An 11,605-nucleotide genomic window follows, 5' to 3' on the forward strand; every position below is an offset into this window, starting at 1 on the left:
GAGATAGGTGAATTGACTTGTCTGACATCAAGTTAATAGTGAAATGATGATGGGATTAAATCTTACATAGGATTAAGCAGCTTTTAAGTCTTCTTCCTCTAAGTTCAGTCTCTGAACGTAAGTCTCGCCTGAGTATGAGTATGTTTTTACATTGTAATTTGGTCATATGTAAACAGAGCTAATGATTTATTTTTGCAGGGTTAGAGAATCCTAGGCTAGGTAGCAGCTACCAAGGAGGAAGCCTGAGTCTCATGACCCTTACTGATGATAGTGTGGTGAATCCTGTTTGAATTGATGGATGTACTTTGGAAAGAAGCCTGGAATCTAAGAGTTCGCCTGAATTTACAAGTTTGTGAAATCACAGTTGGGAGGACAAATTCTCTAAGTTTTCTAAATGAGCAGGGACCTATAAAAATGAAGAGAACTGAATGTAAGAAGTGAGCCTGATTGAGATAGATTTTGATTTCGGGGGGGGAAAAACAGAATTAAATTTGGACCAACTATTTCAAATGGGATAGATGGCAGGCATTTCAAGTAAAAAGCAACTAAATAAGAATGAAGACTTTCCTAGATAATTATTTCTTTATTCTCCTCAAACTTCCTCTAGGTTTTCCCTATTACTCACCAGTTGGTAACAATGCTTCCTATTATCACTGAAAGACAAGCAGTCAAAAGGGAGCTTCCCCAAGCTCCTACCATCATATCTACCTACCTACCTACCTACCTACCTACCTGTGTATCTTAATTCTTGTTAATATGGATAAACTATTTATTCTGTCTTAGGTCTGCTCTGACTTGCGGCTAGATCCAGTTCCCTTCCACCTACTCAAAGACATTGCCTCAGCGTCTCTTCCCCTTGTCTTCTGCATCAGAATTTCCTCTTGACTACTAGAGTCTTCCTATAAATATATAAAGCTGCTGTAATTTCTTCCATCTTTAAAACCAACCAACTCAAAAAAAGAGAGAGAGAGAAGAAAGCTACCTTTCTTTAACCTGCTTTCTCCTTCACCTGCCATCAACCTTCTCTGCTTCTCTTTATGACAAAACTCCTTGAGTTGTCTGTACCTCCTCCCCCTGTCCTCACATTCTCTCTTGAATGCATTCTAATAAGACCATTTGCCTTTACCTCTCCAATGAGAGTCACTAATGACCTCCACATTGCTGAATCCCATGGTCATTCATTCTCAGACTTCCTCTTCACCTATCAACAGAATTAAACACAATTGATCACCCCATTTTTTTTTTTAAGTACCTTATCACCTAGCTTCTACAACACCAAAGCTTTTGATTTTTCTTCCAACTCAACTGGCCATTGCTTCTTAGATGTTTTTCTCTTCTCCAGTTTTGCAATATTAGGGTGTCCCAGGGCTCAGTCCCTGGACTTCTTTTCCATCTACACTTGCTCTTTTGGTGATCTCTTTTCGTCTGGTGGTTTTAAATGTTCTCTACAAACTCCCACATTTATATCTCTGGTCCAGACCTCTCCCTGAAACCAAATTGTTATAACCCTGACTGCCTACTTGACATTTCCACATTGTTGATTTCCCTCAAATTTGCTCTTTCTACATGCTTTCCCATATCAAGTAATAGTAGTCCCATCTATTTATTGAGGCCAAGAAACTTGAAATATCACTGACTTCTGTCTTTCTCTCTCTTTCATCATTCATCACTTCCTCAGGAAATCGTGTCAACTCTACCTTCAAAATATATCTCCAGTTCACGTTACTTATACTGCCAGATGCCTGGTCCAAACCACCAGCATCACTCTCGTGGATTAATGTAAGAGTTTCCTGAGTAATTTGTCTGCTTGTGTTTTTTAAAAAGATTTTATATTTATTTGAGTGAGAGAGAGCAAGCGAGCACAAGCAGGGTGGGGTGGGGAGGGGCAGAGGCAGAGGGAGAAGCAGACTGCCCTCTTAGCAGGGAGCCCCACTCAGGGCTCCAATACCAGGATCCCGGGGTCATGACCTTAGCTGAAGCCAGACGCTTAACCAGCTGAGCCACCCAGGTGCCCCTGTCTGCTTGTATTTTGTATACTTTCTCCGTGCATAAATCAAACTTAAGACATCCAGAAACCAACCTTCGGTCTCCCCCCCACACACACACATACACACATTCCCGAACAACAAAAATCTGTTCCTTTAGTCTTCTCCATCTCAGCAAATGACCACTCCATCCTTGTAGGAGTACTGGCCAAAAAAAGGATAGAGTCAACCCTCACTCTCTTCTTATGCAACCCACATCCGCTTCTTGTTGGCTCTATCTTGAAAAATGTATTCAAAATAAAACTCCTTTTCGGTATCTGCCCCACTGCATTCCTGATCTAAGTCATCATCATGCCTGAATTATTGTGGCAGTCTCCTGGTTGGTTTTCTTGTTTCTATATTTGCCCCCTTAGAGACTGTTAGTACCACAACCAGAGCAGTCCTTTTAGAAAAAGTAAGATCATTTCACTCCTCTGCTCAAAAGTCCCCTTTGGCTATTCAGGAAAAGCCAGAGTCCTTGTAATGTCATACAAGGCCCCATAAAATCAGGGTCCCATACATGGTCCTAATCACTTCTGAGGCTTTATCTCCTACTGCTCTTTGTTCTTGCTCATTCTGCTCAGCCTTGTGTTCTTTGGGACAATCTAGGGACACTTTTGCTTCGGGGCTTTTTAATTTGCTGTTTGCTCTGCCTGGCGATACTTCTCCCTCAGATAATATTTGGCTAACTTCCTTAACCTCCTTTAAGTCTTTATTCAAGTGTGTCTTATTAAAGGGCCTTCCTGGACCATCTTATTTAAAAATATGACCCTCCTAACTACTTCCACACCCAGGTACTCCTTATCCCCTCTCTCTGCCCCTTCATGGTATTTCTACCTATATGACATACTATGTATTCTACTTAATGTTCATTTTCTCTCTCTCCCTGCTGGATTGTACACTCCATGAGGATAGGGATTTTTGCCCGTTTTTATTCAGTGGTGCATCCCTAGTTCTTAAGACTATAATCTGGCACATAATAGGCTCTCAGTAAATGTTTGTTAAATGATGAACAGATTTGTCCTTTAAAAATTCCAAATATTTATATATGATTAGTAGTTTTACCTAATGTTTTTGATCTTTACTCAAAAGGTCTTTAAACATCATTTTACTTGGTATTTTATTTTCTTATTGCTGCTGTAATTTGAGGCAAATAATTTCTCTGGGCTACAGTATTCTGTTTTATAAAATAGGAGGGTTATAGTAAGTGACCTGTAATCTCCCCTGTAGCTCTAACATTGTATGGATTTATTAATTATGTTTTATACTTTTGACCTCACTCAAGGTTTCCATTTCATTTGCTCTTCATGCTGAGCTTACACTAGTGGTAGGTTTTACCTGTGGACGGTGAGGTCGGGGTGGGACAAGTTCATTCTGCTCTGCTCTGCTCTGACTCCACCACTGATCTTGTCAGAGTAGATGCAGGTTGAATAGGTCACAGTGGAATAGAGGGCAGAACAGGAGGATGTAGGAAAGTATGGGTACATGTCCAGCAAGAGGGACACAGTCCCAGGGACGCTCAGCTGTGCTGTTCCCCAGAAGGGGACTTTATCAATTACGGAATCCATGCCAAGAGACGGAACCCATGTATGATAGAGGCCATTTCAGGGTTATGGTAGTAGCAGAGGAGATTCAGGTACTAGTTTTCCTGCAATAAAAAAGCTGGTGCATGATACATTTTGCTAGGTGTCTAACCAAAACAGCTTGCTCTAATTGCTTTGGTCTAGTAAACTCTGTGTCCTCCCCCTTGCATTGTTCTTTATATTGCTCTAGTATATTACTTCATTGTCTAGGCCTCGCCCTTACTTATTTAGCCCTTTTATGATGACAGGAATGAGATTGTCAACAACTTTATTGACTACCCACTGGGCACAGAGGCTAGAAATTGCTGCTTTCATATCTTCTAACCTTTTAAAGTGCAATAAAGGAGGTATCTGGTATTACTTTATACTGTGTTTATTTAGATTATGTTTTTGGAGGAAAATATTTCTTTTAATTTCCCTCTAGGTGTAGTGAGCATAATTTGCTTTGTGTCCTGTGTTGGACGCTTTTCCATGTTTCTCAGAAAAAAAGATTTAGGAGACTGGAAATATTACAGAGGAAGATAAATATTCTTCTGGCATGCTAGGCCCATTCTGGTAGGCAAAAGACTTTGAATATGTTGACTTAGATTTTTTATTTTAATTTCTTTTTTTTTTACTTAGATTTTTAAAGCTGTCTTAAGGTAGAAATGAATGGTCCATTTCTGGTCTTGCTCTCAGTATCACTGACCATGATTAGAGGCATATGCCAAGGAGACGTCAAATTGATTCCTTTTGAGTAAGGCAGTTTGATATTATGCTGCACGAGTCGTCATCCCTTCAGGGCCCTGAGATGAGATCACCCTTGGTAGAAGTTGTCACTCAATTCTTGGCTTAGGTTCCTGGCCGCCCCCTACCCCCACCCACCAGAAATCTACAGCAGTCATTAATGGATGAAACTATTAGACATTTTCATCATCTGAACCCAGTAACTCATCCTCACATCACTAAAAGTGTAGAAGCAGATATTGTGCCTCCAGGTGTGATGTAGTACAAAGCATACGGTGCCTTCTGTAAAGTATTTTTGTCCCCCAAAAGTTGAAACTGAATATAATCAAGACTTTAAGCCTTTTTTATCTGGGTTCTGGGAGAAAATTAAGTCCCACTGCCCTAAGGAATCCACTGTATTTAAGAAACTTCTCTCCTATTCCCTTAGAATAGTGCTGTGTACCATACTGGGGAGAACAGAGAAGATAGCCACTCAAATCATTGTCTGTGTTTTCTGGTTTAGATGAAGACAGTATGTAAAGAGAAAAGGAGTGAGGATTCCATTTATGGGAAATAGAGGGGAAAAATTATACTATGAGAAAGCAGAAATCTGGAGGATGAGTCATTCAGAAGTAAACTGATAATTCTTTTAATAAATTAATGGATTAATTTTTTTAAAATGGGGAGGTAGCTCTAGATTAAGACAGACTTAGAGAGCTAACAACCACCAAATATAATGTATGGACCTTGTTTAGATCCTGATGTGAAAAAACAATCTGTCTTGGAAGCAATCAAGAGAATTTGAATAGAGTTTAAGTTATTCATTTTGGTAAGTATGATGATGGTATTATAATTACATAAGAAAATATCTATACAGCTATAGATACTAAAGTATATAGGGATGAAATAAAATTATATTTGAGATTTACTTTAAAATAATTCAACAAAATGAGACAACAGAGAGAGATGGAATAAGTGTAGCAAAAGTTTGTGACTAGTGAGTCTAGATGATGGGTATGTCAGGGTCTCATTATCCTATTCACTCTATTTTTGAGTATGTTTGAATTTTCTTAAAAACAATTTATTTTAGAAACCTTCGGCCTGAAAGAACCTTGTTAGCATTGTTAAGTGTCCTCTCACTCTCTCTGCCTCCCCTCCCTAAATAATAGAAAGTTTAGGTATGAAAGAAGTATCCCTTGGCTGTGGGACTTCTGACATAGTAGTTATTATCTATTATTATCAGAACCTAGGGGCTGCAGCGTTTTGTGGCCTTTCTATAGGAAGGAGTGATTAAATAGAAATTAGGTTCATTCCAGCAGGCCAGGTCTGTATGGAAGTTCCCTTCACATAGCTCACATCCTAACTAATCAGATAGGCTCTCAGTCACCTGGTTTTATAATTGGGTGAATTCCCAGGCATACAAAACTTGAGAAGATGAAAGATGAAAGACCGTGGAGAACATGAGAGTACAAATGACAAATATCACTAAATGGTGATTGTGAAAGAAGCTTTGAAATCTTAGGGAGAGATGCGAGTAAGAGAATATTTATATAGCTCAATTCAGGGATGGGAAAAATCACTTATAATTCTTATCTTCCCTCTGAATAGAGTCTTCCAGAAGTTGAAAAATTGCTCTTTGTTGTCAAAGCTCTTTCTTGCTTGTCTTTAAAGGCCCTACTGCTGTAGGATAATTTGTACAGTGGCTGAGATCGCAGTCCCAGTTTAAATCCTGGTTCTACCACATACCAGCTGTGTGGCCTTAAGCAAGTTACTTAAACTTTGTGCCTTAGTTTCATCATCTACGAAATAGGAATAATAATAGTGCTTACTTCCTAGAGTAGTTGTGAGAATGCAGTGAGGTCATGTGTATATGATAGTATAGTGCTTAGCATGTGTTAAGAACTGTAAGAGGCAAGGTCTTCTCTGTGTTGGCACTCCATGGAATCCTGATGCTTCAGATACTTTAGCTGGGAGTGAGCTAGGTAGGTATAGGAACATAGGGACATCCAATTTGACCTTTTAATGCCTAAGAGAAAAAGTTTTCTATATGCCTAGGTTATTATGACATTTATATTTGATTTGCATCTAGTTCTTTGATTTTATTCATTGTTCCATCTTACATGGAGCTTTTATACCACTAAAACCCGATTTTGTTTTTAAGTTGGAAAATCCAGGAAAGAGTTTGCCTGGTTGCCAAATGGATGGGTGTGTCATTTAAATTGCAAATTAGCACACCTTCTTTATTGCTCAACCAGAGGTGAGATGATGCCTACATTAAAATCCTTCCTGCTCAGAACTATAGGTACCCTCATCCAACCCTCCACCCACCTTATCAAGATTGGGTTATGGTTCAGCTGGAGGAGGGACATGCCTTAACCTGCTTTCATAGGTGGGCACTGTGGTTTTTTTTCTAAGGAGTTCAAAGCAATTGCCATAGAGCTGACCAACCCATCTTTTTCTGTCAGTCATCAGTACTTAATGTCCAACACATAAAACCTGACTGTCATACAGCTCTTACAGGGTTCAGGGTCAGGAAGTGTTCTTTCCCATAAGATAACTTTGTTCTTACTTTCCCAGTAACTTGGGCCAGGGATAGTAGATGAAGGCGAACCAGAAGCAGAGCTGAGACTGGGAGGGGGGGCTACAGACGCATAAGGCAAAGAACGGAACTGAGACTAAGATTAGCAATGGAAGGTCAAGGGTAAGGAGTTTGAAGTAGAGCAGGATTTGAGCATGAGCTGACACAATAGAAACCGGTAGGTTAGCTAGACATGGGTCTCTGAAAAAGGTGGAGGTATTTGTTACTGGTCTAGAAGAGTGACATTTAGGGGCCTACACTATAGTATCTGTAGTTAGTAACAGTAAGGCTATAGAGTAAGTATAGACCTACAGATAGGGGCTCAGGCTGGAAAATTCATTCATGAAGGCATGTCATCTGACACAGGGAAACAAGGATACCCAGAGACTTAGTTAATGCTCTTCTAAATGTGTATTTTTCTAGCGATTACATTTTCTGAACTCCTTACCTACCTTTTCCTCTTGTCTATTGGCAATATGGAAATGTATACTAATGGCTATTAATGAAACTTAGTTTGACTCTGGAAGTAAAATGCAATTAGATCCATATAACTACATACCTGACCTACTGAGGCAGTAGGAGATAAGGAATTTATTTAGGCTGCCGTATAGTTCTGCTATATGGCATACAGGAAGTAGGCTGTGATGCCAATTTCAAGACACATTGCTCGGAATTAATGAGCCAGTTACCCTAGTTACCATCAAGCCTCATGCCCCTGTGCTTGCTAGGAGCCCTTTCTCACCTGAGTAGTTGGGACCATAGGTCTTGGCAGGTAGAATGATACATAGGGAGATTCACTGTATTCAGCCAACACATAGGGAGATTGGTTCCAAACTGGGTATTGACCCTACATGAATCTCATAGGTTGAGTCTGGCCTCTCCTTGGGAGTCCCAGATGCTGGGTGCTGGCTAATAACGTTAGGGTTAGGAGAGTCCCTTAGGATTAACAGACCTTTCGGTCACTTGAAATGCCTTCCTATTCTGTTTTAAAATTCTATTTACCCTTAAGGCAAAGTACTAGTACCATCCCCTCTATGAAAAGTTATTTTGATTTCTCTCAATCCGAAGCAATTATTCCTCCTGCCTAACCATAGTATACTACCTGTAACTCTGTGGAGCACATATTTTTTCTGCCTTAAATGATAATTATTTATATATGTTAAAAGATAATTTTCAAAAACGGTAAATCGTGACTGTCACGTAGATGTTACATGAACATATGTTGATATTTAAATGAACATGTGTTAAAGCCTTTAACCCGGGGCGCCAGGGTGGCTCAGTCATTAAGCGTCTGCCTTCGGCTAAGGTCATGATCCTAGCATCCTGGGATCGAGCCCCCCCACCCCCAAATCAGGCTCCCTGCTCAGCGGGGAGCCTGCTTCTCCCTCTCCAGCTCCCCCATGTTTGTGTTCCCTCTCTCGCTAACTCTATCAAATAAATAAATAAAATCTTTTTAAAAAAATAAAGGCTTTAACCCATGAGGGAATAAGCAGATGTTTTAACTGGTTCTACGAAAAAGTAAAAGAAAAAAATACTCCTAAGGATAAAGGCATGTTGAACTGAAAATTCAAATGGAGGCAGAATTGATTTTTTCCATAGTTATTTACGATTTGCAGAATTGTAAATTAGATCAAATATAGGCTAAAACCAGATAAACTGGAGGGCAGTTATCTATCAGTGGATAATAAAATGTTTTCTACCACTTCCCTTGTTTTGATCAAGAATAGTCTCAAAGAAAGACTAGTCTTTTTTTTTTTAATTTTTTTACTGTTATGTTAATCACCATACATTACATCATTAGTTTTAGATGTAGTGCTCCATGATTCATTGTTTGTGCATAACACCCAGTGCTCCATGCAGAACGTGCCCTCTTTAATACCCATCACCAGGCTAACCCATCCTCCCACCCCCCTCCCCTCTAGAACCCTCAGTTTGTTTTTCAGAGTCCATCATCTCTCATGGTTCGTCTCCCCCTCCAATTTCCCCCCATTCATTCTTCCCCTCCTGCTATCTTCTTCTTCTTCTTTTTTTTTTCCCTTAACATATATTGCATTATTTGTTTCAGAGGTACAGATCTGAGATTCAACAGTCTTGCACAATTCACAGTGCTTACCAGAGCACATACCCTCCCCAGTGTCTATCACCCAGTCACCCCATCCCTCCCACCCCACCCCCCACTCCAGCAACCCTGTTTGTTTCCTGAGATTAAGAATTCCTCCTATCAGTGAGGTCATATGATACATGTCTTTCTCTGTTTGATTTATTTCACTCAGCATAACACCCTCCAGTTCCATCCACGTCGTTGCAAATGGCAAGATCTCATTCCTTTTGATGGTTGCATAATACTGCATTGTGTATATATCCACCACATCTTCTTTATCCATTCATCTGTCGATGGACATCTTGGCTCTTTCCACAGTTTGGCTATTGTGGACATTGCTGCTATGAACATCGGGGTGCACGTACCCCTTCGGATCCCTACATTTGTATCTTTGGGGTAAATACCCAGTAGTGCAATTGCTGGATCATAGGGTAGCTCTATTTTCAACTTTTTGAGGAACCTCCATACTGTTTTCCAGAGTGGCTGCACCAGCCTGCATTCCCACCAACAGTGTAGGAGGGTTCCCCTTTCTCCGCATCCCCGCCAACATCTGTCATTTCCTGACTTGTTAATTTTAGCCATTCTGACTGGTGTGAGGTGGTATCTCATTGAGGTTTTGATTTGGATTTCCCTGATGCCGAGCGATGTTGAGCCCTTTTTCATGTGTCTGTTGGTCATTTGGATGTCTTCTTTGGAAAAATGTCTGTTCATGTCTTCTGCCCATTTCTTGATTGGATTCTTTGTTCTTTGGGTGTTGAGTTTGATAAGTTCTTTATAGATTTTGGATACTAGCCCTTTATCTGATATGTCATTTGCAAATATCTTCTCCCATTCTGTCTGTCGTCTTTTGGTTTTGTTGACTGTTTCCTTTGCTTTGCGGAAGCTTTTTATCTTTTTTTTTTTTTTTAAGATTTTATTTATTTATTTGACAGAGAGAGGGAACACAAGCAGGGGGAACAGCAGAGGGAGAGGGAGAAGCAGGCTTCCCGCAGAGCAAGGAGCCCGATGCGGGGCTCGATCCCGGGACCCCGGGATCATGACCTGAGCCGAAGGCAGACGCCTAACCGACTGAGCCACCCAGGCTCCCTGCGAAAGCTTTTTATCTTGATGAAGTCCCAATAGTTCATTTTTGCCCTTGATTCCCTTGCCTTTGGCGATGTTTCTAGGAAGAAGTTGCTGCGGCTGAGGTTGAAGAGGTTTCTGCCTGTGTTCTCCTTTAGGATTTTGATGGACTCCTGTCTCACATTTAGGTCTTTCAACCATTTGGAGTCTATTTTTGTATGTGGTGTAAGGAAATGGTCCAGTTTCATTCTTCTGCATGTGGCTGTCCAATTTTCCCATAACCATTTGTTAAAGAGACTGTCTTTGTTCCATTGGACATTCTTTCCTGCTTTGTCAAAGATGAGTTGACCATAGAGTTGAGGGTCCATTTCTGGGCTCTCTATTCTGTTCCATTGATCTATGTGTCTGTTTTTGTGCCAGTACCATACTGTCTTGATGATGACAGCTTTGTCATAGAGCTAGAAGTCCAGAATTGTGATGCCGCCAGCTTTGCTTTTCTTTTTCAACATTCCTCTGGCTATTCGGGGTCTTTTCTGGTTCCATACAAATTTTAGGATTATTTGTTCCATTTCTTTGAAAAAAGTGGATGGTATTTTGATGGGGATTGCATTAAATGTGTAGATTGCTCTAGGTAGCATTGACATCTTCACAATATTTGTTCTTCCAATCCATGAGCATGGAACGTTTTTCCATTTCTTTGTGTCTTCCTCAATTTCTTTCGTGCGTATTTTATAGTTTTCTGAGTACAGATCCTTTGCCTCTTTGGTTAGATTTATTCCTAGGTATCTTATGGTTTTGGGTGCAATTGTAAGTGGGATCGACTCCTTAATTTCTCTTTCTTCTGTCTTGTTGGTGTATAGGAATGCCACTGACTTCTGTGCATTGATTTTATATCCTGCCACTTTACTGAATTCCTGTATGAGTTCTAGCAGTTTTGGGGTGGAGTCTTTTGGGTTTTCCACATATAGTATCATATCATCTGCAAAGAGTGAGAGTTTGACTTCTTCTTTGCCGATTTGGATGCCTTTGATTTCTTTTTGTTGTCTGATTGCTGTGGCTAGGACTTCTAGTACTATGTTGAATAGCAGTGGTGATAGTGGACATCCCTGCCGCATTCCTGACCTTAGGGGGAAAGCTCTCAGTTTTTCCCCATTGAGAATGATATTTGCTGTAGGTTTTTCATAGATGGTTTTTATGATATTGAGGTATGTACCCTCTATGCCTATACTCTGAAGAGTTTTGATCAAGAAAGGATGCTGTACTTTGTCAAATGCTTTTTCTGCATCTATTGAGAGGATCATATGGTTCTTGTTCTTTCTTTTGTTAAGGTATTGTATCACGTTGATTGATTTGCGGATGTTGAACCAACCTTGCAGCCCAGGGATAAATCCCACTTGGTCGTGGTGAATAATCCTTTTAATGTACTGTTGGATCCTATTGGCTAGTATTTTGGTGAGAATTTTTGCAACCATGTTCATCAGGGATATTGGTCTGTAATTCTCCTTTTTGATGGGGTCTTTGTCTGGTTTGGGGATCAAGGTAATGGTGGCCT

Source organism: Mirounga leonina, unplaced genomic scaffold, assembly GCF_011800145.1.
Source record: "Mirounga leonina isolate KUSES-001 unplaced genomic scaffold, KU_Mleo_1.0 Mir_153, whole genome shotgun sequence".
Lineage (NCBI taxonomy): Eukaryota > Metazoa > Chordata > Mammalia > Carnivora > Phocidae > Mirounga > Mirounga leonina.